Here is a 13,666-nt window from a genome sequence, read left to right on the forward strand (position 1 = left end):
AGGTAGTTAACATCTTCCATTTGTTGGGGGTTTTCATTCTGCAGAAGAGCTCAAAGATATTGTTATGTGTATCCCTTGAGGCAGAACCAGGACCCTGCCCCAAGGCTGTGCTATTGTTTCTTGACTGTTCCTCCCTTGTCTCTGCATCCCCTCCCTTCCCTGATTAGCAACTGTTTGAAGCTGCCCTTTGGAACGCAGGGAAGGTCATGGAGACTGAAGCCTATTCCCTACAAACAAGAAATGGGGGACACAGAAAGAATTTCATGCCCAGGAGCCCCACAGGGTCCTGCTCAGTTTCACTACCATTATCCCAATATTTTTATTAGGAAACAGAGGCACAGGGAGGTTAGGCAACTTGACTAAGGTCACACAGCCAGGAAATCTTCAGTAATCAGCTTCTAGAGTATATATTTTTAATACTTTCTTCTTCTGGATTCTAGTCCCAGTTCTGCTACTTAATAGTTATGAGTCTTTAGGTAACCCACTTAACTTTTTTGAATTAGTTTATTTAATAACTAAATATATTTTTGCAAGGATTAAATAAGATACTACTTAGAGTAATGCCAGATACAAAGCAAGCACTCAATGCATGCTAGCTGCTATTATTATTATTAGTGGTGGTGGTGGTGTTTTTATTGGTGTTATCACTCTTTTTGTCTCTCCCATTCCTGTCCTTTCCATCACTGACATCTGAAGGGAGAGTTTAGATGTGATCCAAAACTTACCTCCGAGAGAAAAGTAGCCAGAGGCCCTTTAAAATCAAGCCTGTCTGAAAACCGGGAGGAAGAACTTCAACCCTAAACTATGGCATGCCAAGGTGAGTCACAGAAATGCTCTCATCAGTCTAATCAGTGGCTCCATATTAAATTACTCTTAGAATAAGTTGATGAAGATTAAAAATCTTATGTTAGATTTAGTTTTATTTAAAACTTGCTTTGTAAGATGCTTTAAAAATCTTTTAAAAGATGTAGTTTTCAAGACCAGTATATATATGAAAAGGATCAATTTCACTCCTTCGTTAAGAAATGCAAAATAAAGCAACAACCAGCCACCATTTCCCCCTATCATTGAAGCTGATTAAAACACTGACAGCTCCATGTTGTGAGCACATTCATACACTGTGCAACCTCTTTGGTGAACAATTTAACAGTATCCATCAATATTTTTAATGCACATCCCCTTTAACCCAGCTATTCCATTTCTAAAAATGCCTCTTAAAGCAGTGCTTACTCAAGTGAGCAAAGATGCACGTACAAGGCTGTGCAGCATTGTTTTCATTTGCAAAAAACTGGAAACAGCTTAAATGTCCATCAAGCCCTCAATACTGCTATGAATATGTGCAGTGCTTTCCTAACAGGCATCCCTGCAGCTAAAGTTCTCTGCTTTAGTAACTTAAAAAAAAAATGCTTTCTATTCAATGGACTTGTCTATTGCTTTTTTGAATAAATCACTGAGTAATTTCAGTGCTTCTATTGTTGTTTTCATAAACCCGAGTTACCAGAGGTGTTATGATACCATATAAATGTCAAGAGGTGATTGAAAGGAACCATTTTTAGTGTTTAATCATTGCTCACTCTCATTTCTAGGCTATTTTCCCTACCCTGAGGGTTTAGCAGAATTATGTCTTCTTTTCCAAATAGATTTTTCTCTCTAAAGTTTCTTATGTTTCTCTCAAACTCTGATTGTCCTTCGTCTCATACCTGAAGGGCTTAGTCATTGTCAAACTTCTCCAGTATTTAAAAAAAAAGAAAGGAAGGAATGAAGGAATGGACACGAATGAATGATCCCCGGACGCTTTGGAGTGGGGGAGTTACACATCTCCGTGAAAATGGTGACCCCCCCCCCAAACAAACACCACTGAGGCAATTAACATATAAGAAGAAAGAGAGATGGCCAGTGAAAGAGTGGATAATAGTTTGAAATAAAAACCCAGCATGGTCCTCTAGGGAAGAAATAAAAAATGTTTTATATAGCCCTCTAAATGCTCAATTAAGTTTATTTAGCAACTTTTTCCTAATTATGGCATAACCATTCAGAGTAGACATAACATTGCTTTATCCTGGATATTTACAATTGTGTCTGAGAGCCCATTTGTCCTTGAGAGACTAGCAATCAGCAAAGCAGATGATGAAGCTATAAATCTATGGAATCGCTTTGCCAAATATCAGTGTCTCATCGTTATGGTGGTGAAATGAGTTCTTTTACAGAACACTGTTGAATACGTCTCACAATCACCATTTTTCAGTGGCTTAATCTACACTGTGAGTTGACTTGAAATTTTTTTCCCGAAGCTTTGGCTATAAATAACACATCACAAAAGGACAAAGCTGAAGAATGAAAAAGGTTGGAACAGATTTTATTTTAAATCTTTCAAATCGTGTATTTCTAAAGAAAACTTATGTATTTGCAGTCATTTCTAGCCACTATTTGTGCATCCGTACTAAAGAAAGAGAGGAAAGACTATGACCTTATTTAACTCAGAAAAACAATAAAAATCAGTTCTTTGTTCTACCATTAACTCTTTGTCTTTTAGGCATTAGAACATAAATATGTCCTGGATTGCTACCATGCCTGAGAACAGAATCCCAACCATCTACTTAAGAACGTCAATGGACAGTGTAACTTTTTACACCTAAGAACATGTTAGATGAAACCTCAGGATGCAGACTTTAAACGCCTGTAAAACTAGGCCCCTTCCTTCTGTCTAATCAAAATGAAGCAATCCTCTTCCCCATCACCAAACAGACACACCTATTAAAAGATAGAAACTGAGACATACTAAAAAGTTTAAGAAGAGTTTATTTGAGCAAAAATCCATGCAAATGGAGCAGTGCCAAACCGGAAGTGGTTAGGAGTGCTGACTGACAGGAACCAAGGGAAAGACTGATACAGAGAAATTAAGAAAGCAAAGAAAGGAAATTGTTGATTGGCTGCAGCTTACACCCTAGCTGGCTGTGATTGGTTGTCCTTAGCGTTTTGATTTCGTGACCTTGAGGCCTTTACAGGCTTATACTTTGGTTTGCTTATAGAGGTCACCAGGGCATTAGAGACACCTCAGTCTAATGGCCTCCTTGTTTAATTAATTTAACAAACCTTTGATTTAAGCTTTAACATTCCAGGCCTTTTCTATTAAATCAAGCCCATGCTAATGTAACCAAATATCCTGAAACCCTTAAATCTACACCAGCATTCACCTTTTTACCAGATAGCCAGCTGCCCTGCATTTCGGTAGAAATCACAAAAGTTTGAGGTAGCAAGTTTCAAATTAGTGGAAAATTTGGAGTTTAGTGAGTCATTTGACCTCACACCTCATCTCCTTACTAAGTAGACACAGAGGAAGCAAAACATTTGTCTGTATATCAGATGTTCCGTGTGCCTTTTATTGTATGTATTTTATTATGGGCCTTATCCAGAGCAGGAACATCCAGAGCAGGAAATTGAAACTTAATCACACTTAATAAGAAGAGGTTGAAGTTCTGGAAATTCCTGTTTGGCTACTTTTCTGGCCACCAGGTAAATCCTATAATGATTCAGTTAAGCCATGGAAAATTAAATTTTATTTTTATGTTCTTACTCAATGAAACATTTCTTAATTCCATTAACAATAATTATGCTGGAATTGAATTTCTTGTTTATCTATTATTGCTCATTATAAGTTACAGTCTATTAATTTGAAAAAATGGACTCATATTCAAAGGCGTTGATCCATAGCACCACAGCATTTTTTTAAACAAAAGAATAACAATTGAAAGAACTACAGGGTCAGGATGAGGGTATGTAAATGCCATTGTTACCTAGATACTTTATTCACTTTTTAAAAATGGTATTTTGTTTTACTCGGTGACACATTAGGAAAGATTGCTAAAGTTTTTTTTTTCTTTATTATCATCCTAGGGCCCATGTAAATCAGTGATTTGCAGTACCTGAGTGCCATTAAAGGCCTAAAAGTCACAGAGAAAAATGAATCTGTTATTGTTTTTTAACATCTTTATTGGAGTATAATTGCTTTACAATGTTGTGTTAGTTGCTGCTGTATAACAAAGTAAATCAGCTATATGTATACATATATCACCATATCTCCTCCCTCTTGCATCTCCCTCCCACCCTCCATATCCCACCCCTCTAGGTGGACACAAAGCACCAAGCTAATCTCTGGGTGCTATGTGGCTGCTTCCCACTAGCTATCTATTTTACATTTGGTAGTGTATATATGTCCATGCCATTCTCTCATTTGTCCCAGCTTACACTTCCCCCTCCCTGAGTCCTTAATTCCATTCTCTATGTCTGTGTCTTTATTCCTGTCCTGCCCCTAGGATCTTCAGAAAAATTTTATTTTATTTTTTTAGATTCCATACATATGTGTTAGCATACAGTATTTGTTTTTCTCTTTCTGACGTACTCTGTATGACAGTCTCTAGGTCCATCCACCTCACTACAAATAACTCAATTTCATTTCTTTTTATGGCTGAGTAATATTCCATTGTATATATGTGCCATATCTTCTTTATCCATTCATCTGTTCATGGACACTTAGGTCGCTTCCATGTCCTGACTATTGTAAATAGACCTGCAATGAACATTGTGGTACATGACTCTTTTTGAATTATGGTTTTCTCAGGGTATATGCCCAGTAGTGGGATTGCTGGGTCATATGGTAGTTCTATGTTAAGGTTTTTAAGGAACCTCCATACTCTTCTCCATAGTGGTTGTATCAATTTACATTCCCACCAACAGTGCAAGAGGGTTCCCTTTTCTCCACACCCTCTCTAACATTTATTTGTAGATTTTTTGATGATGGCCATTCTGACCGGTATGAGGTGATACCGCGCTGTAGTTTCGATTTGCATTTCTCTAATGATTAGTGGTGTTGAGCATCCTTTCATGTGTTTGTGGCAATCTATATATCTTCTTTGGAGAAATGTCTATTTAGGTCTTCTGCCTATTTTTGGATTGGGTTGTTTGTATTTTTGATATTCAGCTGCATGAGCTGCTTCTATATTATGGAGATAAATCCTTTGTTAGTTGCTTCATTTGCAAATATTTTCTCCCATTATGATGGTTGTCTTTTCCTCTTATTTATGGTTTCCTTTACTGTGCAAAACTTTTAAGTTTCATTAGGTCCCATTTGTTTATTTTTGTTTTTATTTCCATTTCTCTAGGAGGTGGCTCAAAAAAGATCTTGCTGTGATTTATGTCATGGAGTGTTCTGCCTATGTTTTCCTCTAAGAGTTTTATAGTGTCTGGCCTTACATTTAGGCCTTTAACCCATTTTGAGTTTATTTTTGTGTATGGTGTTAGGGAGTGTTCTAATTTCATTCTTTTACATGTAGCTGTCCAGTTTTCCCAGCACCACTTATTGAAGAGGCTGTCTTTCCTCCATTGTATATTCTTGCCTCTTTATCAAAGATTAGGTGACCATATGTGCGTGGCTTTATTTGTGGTTCTCTATCTTGTTCCATTGATCTATATTTCTGTTTTTGTGCCAGTACCATACTGTCTTGATTACTGTAGCTTAGTAGTGTAGTTTGAAGTCAGGGAGCCTGGTTCCTCCAGCTCCGTTTTTCTTTCTCAAGATTGCTTTGGCTATTCGGGGTCTTTTGTGTTTCCATACAAATTGTGAAATTTTTTGTTCTAGTTGTATGAAAAATGCCATTGGTAGTATGATAGGGATTGCAATAAATCTGTAGATTGCTTTGGGTAGTATAGTCATTTTCACAATGTTGATGCTTCCAATCCAAGAACATGGTATATCTCTCCATCTGTTGGTATCATCTTTAATTTCTTTCATCAGTGTCTTACAGTTTTCTGCCTACACGTCTTTTGTCTCCTTAGGTAGGTTGATTCCTAGGTATTTTATTCTTTTTGTTGCAGTGGTAAATGGGAGTGTTTCCTAAATTTCTCTTTCAGATTTGTCATCATTAGTGTATAGGAATGCAAGAGATTTCTGTGCATTAATTTTGTATCCTGCTACTTTATCAAATTCATTGATTAGCTCTAGTAGTTTTCTGGTAGCATCTTTAGGATTCTCTATGTATAGTATCATGTCATCTGCAAACAGTGACAGTTTTACTTCTTCTTTTCCGATTTGGATTCCTTTTATTTCTTTTTTTCTCTGATTGCTGTGGCTAAAACTTCCAAAACTATGTTGAATAATAGTGGTGAGAGTGGGCAACCTTGTCTTGTTCTTGATCTTAGTGGAAATGGTTTCAGTTTTTCACCATTGAAAACGATGTTGGCTGTGGATTTGCCATATATGGCCTTTATTATGTTGAGATAAGTTCCCTCTATGCCTACTTTCTGGAGGGTTGTTATCATAAATGGAGTTGAATTTTGTCAAAAGCTTTTTCTGCATCTGTTGAGATGATCATATGGTTTTTAATCCTTCAGTTTGTTAATATGGTGTATCACATTGATTGACTTGTGTATATTGAGGAATCCTTGCATACCTGGGATAAACCCCACTTGATCATGGTGTATGATCCTTTTAATGTGTTGTTGGTTTCTGTTTGCTAGTAGTTTGTTGAGGATTTTTGCATCTGTGTTCATCAGTGATATTGGCCTGTAGTTTTCTTTCTTTGTGACATCTTTGTCTGGTTTTGGTATCAGGGTGATGCTGGCCTCATATTATCAGTTTGGGAGTGTTCCTCCCTCTGCTATATTTTGGAAGAGTTTGAGAAGGATAGGTGTTAACTCTTCTCTAAATATTTGATAGAATTCGCCTGTGAAGCCATCTGGTCCTGGGGTTTTGTTTGTTGGAAGATTTTTAATCACAGTTTCAATTTCAGTGCTTGTAATTGGTCTGTTTATATTTTCTGTTTCTTCCTGGTTCAGTCTCAGAAGGTTGTGCTTTTCTAAGAATTTGTGCACTTCTTCCAGGTTGTCCATTTTATTGGCATAGAGCTGTTTGTAGTAATCTCTCATGATCCTTTGTATTTCTGCAGTGTCAGTTGTTACTTCTCCTTTTTCATTTCTAATTCTATTGATTTGAGTTTTTTCCCTCTTTTTCTTGATGAGTCTGGCTAGTGGTTTATCTATTTTGTTTATCTTCTCAAAGGACCAGCTTTTAGTTTTATTGATCTTTGCTATCATTTCCTTCATTTCTTTTTCATTTATTTCTGATCTGATCTTTATGGTTTCTTTCCTTCTGCTAACTTTGGGGGGTTTTTTGTTCTTCTTTCTCTAACTGCTTTAGGTGTAAGGTTAGGTTATTTGCGATTTTTCTTGTTTCTTGAGGTAGGATTGTATTGCTATAAACTTCCCTCTTAGAACTGCTTTTGCTGCATCCCATAGGTTTTGGGTCATAGCATTTTCATTGTCATTTGTTTCTAGGTACTTTTTGATTTCCTCAGTGATCTCTTGGTTATTTAGTAGTGTATTGTTTAGCCTCCATATGTTTGTATTTTTTTACAGATTTTTTCCTGTAATTGATATCTAGTCTCATAGCATTGTGTTCAGAAATGATGCTTGATACGATTTCAGTTTTCCTAAATTTACCAAGGCTTGATTTGTGACCCAAGATATGATCTATTCTGGAGAATGTTCCATGAGCACTTGAGAAGAAAGTGTATTCTGTTCTTTTTTTGGATGGAATATCCTATAAATATCGATTTAGTCCATTTTGTTTAATGTATCATTTAAAGCTTTCCTTGTTTATTTTCATTTTGGATGATCTGTCCATTGGTCAAAGTGGGGTGTTAAAATCCCATACTATGATTGTGTTACTGTCGATTTCCCCTTTTATGGCTGTTAGCATTTGTCTTATATATTGAGGTGCTCCTATGTTGGGTGCATAAATATTTACAATTGTTATATCGTCTTCTTGGAATGATCCCTTGATCATTATACAGTGTCCTTCTTTGTCTCTTGCAGTAGTCTTTATTTTAAAGTCTATTTTGTCTGATATGAGAATTGCTATTCCAGCTTTCTTTTGATTTCCATTTGCATGGAATATCTTTTTCCATCCCCTCACTTTCAGTCTGTATGTGTCCCTAGGTCTGAAGTGGGTCTCTTGTAGACAGCATATACACAGGTCTTGTTTTTGTATCCATTCAGCAGGTCTGTGTCTTTTGGCTGGAGCATTTAATCCATTTATATTTAAGGTAGTTATTGATATTTATGTTCCTATTACCATTTTCTTAATTGTTTTGGGTTTGTTATTGTCGGTCTTTTCCTTCTCTTGTGTTTCCTACCAAGAGAAGTTCCTTTAGCATTTGCTGTAAAGCTGGTTTGTTGGTGCTGAATTCTCTTAACTTTTGCTTGTCTGTAAAGGTTTTAATTTTTCCGTCGAATCTGAATGAGATCCTTGCTAGGTAGAGTAATATGGTTATAGGTTTTTCCCTTTCATCACTTTAAATATGTCCTGCCACTCCCTTCTGGCTTGCAGAGTTTCTGCTGAAAGCTCAGCTGCTAACGTTATGGGGATTCCCTTGTATGTTATTTGTTGTGTTTCCCTTGCTGCTTTTAATATTTTTTCTTTGTACTTAATTTTTGATAGTTTGATTAATATTTGTGCTGTGTTTCTCCTTGGATTTATCCTGTATGGGACTCTCTGCACTTCCTGGACTTGGTTGACTATTTCCTTTCCCATATTAGGGAAGTTTTCAACTATAATCTCTTCAAATACTTTCTCAGTCCCTTTTTTTTCCCTCTTCTTCTTCTGGGACCCATATAATTCGAATATTGGTGTGTTTAATGCTGTCCCAGAGGTCTCTGAGACTGTCCTCAATTCTTTTCATTCTTTTTTCTTTATTCTGCTCTGTGGTGGTTATTTCCACTATTTTATCTTCCAGGTCACTTATCCGTTCTTCTGCCTCAGTTATTCTGCTATTGATTCTTTCTAGAGAATTTTAAATTTCATTTATTGTGTTGTTCATCATTGTTTGTTTGCTCTTTAGTTCTTCCAGGTCCTTGTTAAACGTTTCTTGTATTTTCTCCATTCTATTTCCAAGATTTTGGATCGTCTTTACTATCATTACTCTGAATTCTTTTTCAGGTAGACTGCCTATTTCCTCTTCATTTGTTTGGTCTGGTGGGTTTTTATTTTGTTCTTTCATCTGCTGTGTATTTCTCTGTCTTCTCATTTTGCTTCACTTACTGTGTTTGGGGTCTCCTTTTTGCATGCTCCAGGTTTGTAGTTCCCGTTGTTTTTCGTGTCTGCCCCCAGTGGGTAATGTTGGTTCAGTAGGTTGTGTAGGCTTCCTGGTGGAGGGGACTGGTGCCTGTGTTCTGATGGATGAGGCTGGATCTTCTCTTTCTGGTGGGCAGGACCATGTCTGGTGGTGTGTTTTGGGGTGTCTGTGAACTTACTATGATTTTAGGCAGCCTCTCTGCTAATGGGTGGGGTTGTGTTCCTGTCTTGCTAGTTGTTTGGCATAGGGTTTTCAGCACTGTAGCTTGCTGGTCGTTAAGTGGAGCTGGGTCTTAGCATTGAGATGGAAATCTCTGGGAGAGCTTTTGGTGTTTGATATTACATGGGGCCTGGAGGTCTTTGTTGGACGAATGTCCTGAACTCAGCTCTCCCACCTCAGAGGCTCAGTCCTGACACTTGGCCGGAGCACCAAGACTCTGTCAGCCACACAGCTCAGAAGAAAAGAGAGAAAAGAAAAGAAAGAATAAAGTAAAAAAAATAAAGGTATTAAAATAAAAAAAAATTTTAATTATTAAAATATAAAAATAAAAAAGTAATTAAAAAAAAAGAAAGAAAGGAGAGAGCAACCAAACCAGAAAACAAATCCACTGATCATAATGAGTGCTAAAAACTATACCAAAAACAAAACCAAAAAACGGTCAAAGAGAACCCTAGGAGAAATGGTAAAAGCAAAGCTATACAGACGAAATCACACAGAGAAGCATACACATACACACTCACAATAAGAGAAAAAGGAGAAAAATATATATATCTATATATATGAAAAAAAAAGGAAGAGAGCAACCGAATCAATAAACAAATCTACCAGTGATAATGAACTCTAAATACTAAACTAAGATAAACATAGAACCAGAAACCAGTCAGTCACATATAGCAAACCCCAAGTCTACAGTTGCTCCCAAACTCCACTGCCTCAATTTTGGGATGATTTGCTGTGTATTCAGGTGTTCCACAGATGCAGGTACATCAAGTTGATTGTGGAGATTTAATCTGCTGCTCCTGAGGCTGCTGGGAGAGATTTCCCTTTCTCTTCTTTGTTCACACAGCTCCTGGGGTTCAGCTTTGGATTTGGACCCGCCTCTGCGTGTAGGTCGCCTGAGGGCATCTGTTCTTCACTCAGACAGGATGGGGTTAAAGGAGCAGCTGATTCAGGGGCTCTGGCTCACTCAGGCTGGGGGGAGGGAGGGGTACAGATGCGGGACGAGCCTGTGGCAGCAGAGGCCGGCGTGACGTTGCACCAGCCTGAGGCCCACTGTGCGTTCTCCTGGGGAAGTTGTCCCTGAATCACGGGACCCTGGCAGTGGCGGGCTGCACAGGCTCTCGGGAGGGCAGGTGTGGATAGTGACCTGTGCTTGCATACTGGCTTCTTGGTGGCTGGAGCAGCAGCCTTAGCATTTCACGCCCGTGTCTGGTGTCTGTGCTGATAGCCGTGGCTTGTGCTGTCTCTGGAGCTCATTTAGGCAGTGCTCTGAATCCCCTCTCCTTGTGCACCCTGAAACACTGGTCTCTTGCCTCTTAGGCAGTTCCAGACTTTTTCCTGGACTCCCTCCTGGCTAGCTGTGGTGCAGTAGTCCCCTTCAGGCTGTGTTCATGCAGCCAACCCCAGTCCTCTCCCTGGGATCTGACCTCTGAAGCCCAAGCCTCAGCTCCCAGCCCCTGCCCGCCCCGGCGGGTGAGCAGACAAGCCTCTCAGGCTGGTGAGTGCTGGTCGGCAGCGATCCTCTGTGCGGGAATCTCTCCGCTTTGCCCTCTGCACCCCTGTTGCTGCGCTTTCCTTGTGACTCCGAAGCTTTCCCCCCACCCGCCACCCCCCCCCATCTCTGCCAGTGAAGGGGCTTCCTAGTGTGTGGAAACTTTTCCTCCTTCACGGCTCCCTCCCAGTGGTGCATGTCCCATCCCTCTTCTTTTGTCTCTGGTTTTTCTTTTTTCTTTTGCCCTACCCAGGTACTTGGGGAGTTTCTTCCCTTTGGGGAAGTCTGAGGTCTTCTGCCAGCATTCAGTAGGTGTTCTGTAGGAGCTGTTCCACATGTAGATGTATTTCTTTTTTTTTAAATTTATTTATTTTTGGCTGTGTTGGGTCTTCATTGCTGTGCGTGGGCTTTCTCTAGTTGTGGCAAGTGGCGGCTACTCTTTGTTACGGTGCGCGGGCTTCTCATTGCAGTGGCTTCTCTTGTTGCGGAGCACAGGCTCTAGGCACGTGGGCTTCAATAGTTGCAGCACACGGGCTCTAGAGCGCAGGCTCAGTAGTTGTGGCGCACGGGCTTATTTGCCCCGCGTCATGTGGGATCTTCCCGGACCAGGGCATGAACCTGTGTCCCCTGTATTGGCAGGCGGATTCTTAACCACTGAGCCACCAGGGAAGCCCCTTGTAGATGTATTTCTGATGTATCTGTGGGGAGGAAGGTGATCCCCACATCTTACTCCTCCTCCGTCTTGAAGGTCCCTCCGAATCTGTTATTTTTAATCCATCTGAAAACTTGAATGCATAGTAATATCACTTTAAAAAATGTTTCCTTGCAAATAGGAACTGATGACAGTTTAGCTGTGTTTTAGGCAAACAGTCTTTGTGTGTGTGTATGTGTACATGGGTGGGGGGGTGACTTTAAGATAGATAGTTTGCAAATACTTTGCCATAGTACCATGAATTATTAAGATCTGCTTGTAACTGATGTGAACATAGGAATTGGGGCCTTAAGGGGCGCAGAATTTGCCACCCCAAAATATGCCTCTTTGGCATAAGGATTATTTTAAACTGGTTATTTTTAAGAAGCAGCAGAGGAGAAGCTCTGAAAACTGAGTAGAAGTTACTCTTTTGTAAGAAAAATTTACATTTATAGGGGACATCTCCATTTGTAAGGCTGTCCCTCTCTGTATAGGAAAAGGATGGCTCTAAATTTTTAGAAACTTATCAGTGGAGAAGGCAAGGACTTAAATCTGCACAACAACCTTACCCTTGTTTACTGTGCTTTTCCTGGTCACCTTTCACAACTGGTCTCCCCCCATCCCCACACCCTCCACCCAACTTCTTTTGTCTTTAGCTGGAGATGATATTTAAGGTGGTGACTTGTGTCATTTAGGGGAGTTACTCAGTATTCCTGGGTCTCTCCCTTGTATACAGGAGGCATACATGTTATTAAACTTCTATTTATTTTTTTCCTGTTAATCTGTCTTTTATTACAGGGAGGTCTCAGGCAAGACCCTAGAAGGGAAGAGGGAAAATGATTTTCCTCCACCACTGGCCATAGAACCAAAATCATAAAATAAGGAGGTGAATTGGGAGTAATGTGGAAATTCAGGACTACTCTAGTCAAAATAAGAAAAGCCTTTATATTGATGCTCTAGTAAGGAGGGATTAGAGATCCTAGTGATATTTTGATGGGGAAATTTTAAAATCCTGCCAGCAGTAGACCCCTCTGTATGAATAGAGAAGAGAGAACACAATTTAATACTGCATGAGCATTATCACATTCACATGCATGTAAGGTAGCACAGCACTCGGATCAATTTACAAAGTCTGGACAGACTTTCACATAAATTTATACCCTGAAATAGAAGACAGAACAATGAAAACTTCTCTTATCTCCTTGAGAGAAAAATATGTACACCTGTGGCTGTCTCTTGAATATCTCCTGAGAGACTTAATTTCAGAAATGTTTGTTTATAGTTCGAAGGGATAGACAATATGTGAACTGAATTATAAAGTCAAAAGGGTTGGCCTCTTCTTCAGCCAATTAGACTTTCAAGAGTCATCCTAAGGAGGGGAAGGTCCTTGAAGAAAATTTCATCACCTTACCCTTGCAGTCTACATTTCTAATTTGTTTTATTGTTTGAGTGAGTATATTCATATGTGTTTACTATTTATATACTTTATCTGTTAAAGTATATGTAGTTCTGGTGAGGATTTAGTTCTTCTCAACTGATATTTGTTTACATTACTCAGAAGATATAATTCCTGTATTCCCCTTTCAGGTGTTCATTCATAAGCATATATCAAGAAGATGAGAATGGATGGAGACAGGAAAACCTATGCAAATATTTGTTTGATTGAAAGCAAACATTTTCTCAAAGCATCAACACAGTCCACCATGGCATGGACTTCAAACCATATTTGTTCAATGAGAGAATATAAGACAGGCTAAAGGCAGCCTGTTCTTGCTAGAATCTCTCAAGACAAACATCAGAAACTAGCAAAACACTAAACAAATGTATGGTAAAGAAAAACACACAACATAAGAGTTATGCATTTCAGTTTTATTCAGGGACCTTACTGAGGACTATAGCCCAGGAAAAAGCCTCTCAGTAGCTCTGAGGGAACTGCTCCACAGAGGTAGGAGAGAAGCCAATATATATATATGATTTGGGGCTAGGGAATATGTGCAGTCAAGCATACGTCCTGGTAAAAGATTACTGCTAGTCACAAGGAACGAATATCTTAATGATTTTAGTGCTTTTCTATGTATAGAAAGATGCAAAACTCTGGGTTCATTAAAATTCTTCCTAAGATGTACATCTATCTAA

The 13,666-nt window shown here is 39.0% G+C and overlaps 1 long non-coding RNA gene across 1 annotated transcript in view; it reads right to left on the bottom strand.

Moving 5' to 3' along the window:
• LOC309652125 overlaps window positions 1–10,396 on the bottom strand; it is a 101,477-nt gene extending 91,081 nt beyond the window's left edge. The window contains exon 1 of the long non-coding RNA XR_014258604.1: window positions 5,354–10,396. This is a non-coding gene — a long non-coding RNA (uncharacterized lncRNA). The remainder of the gene's footprint in view (window positions 1–5,353) is intronic.
• Window positions 10,397–13,666: the final 3,270 nt, after the last annotated feature.

The sequence above is a fragment of the Balaenoptera physalus genome (assembly GCF_965194825.1).
Source record: "Balaenoptera physalus genome assembly, chromosome: X".
Classification (NCBI taxonomy): domain Eukaryota; kingdom Metazoa; phylum Chordata; class Mammalia; order Artiodactyla; family Balaenopteridae; genus Balaenoptera; species Balaenoptera physalus.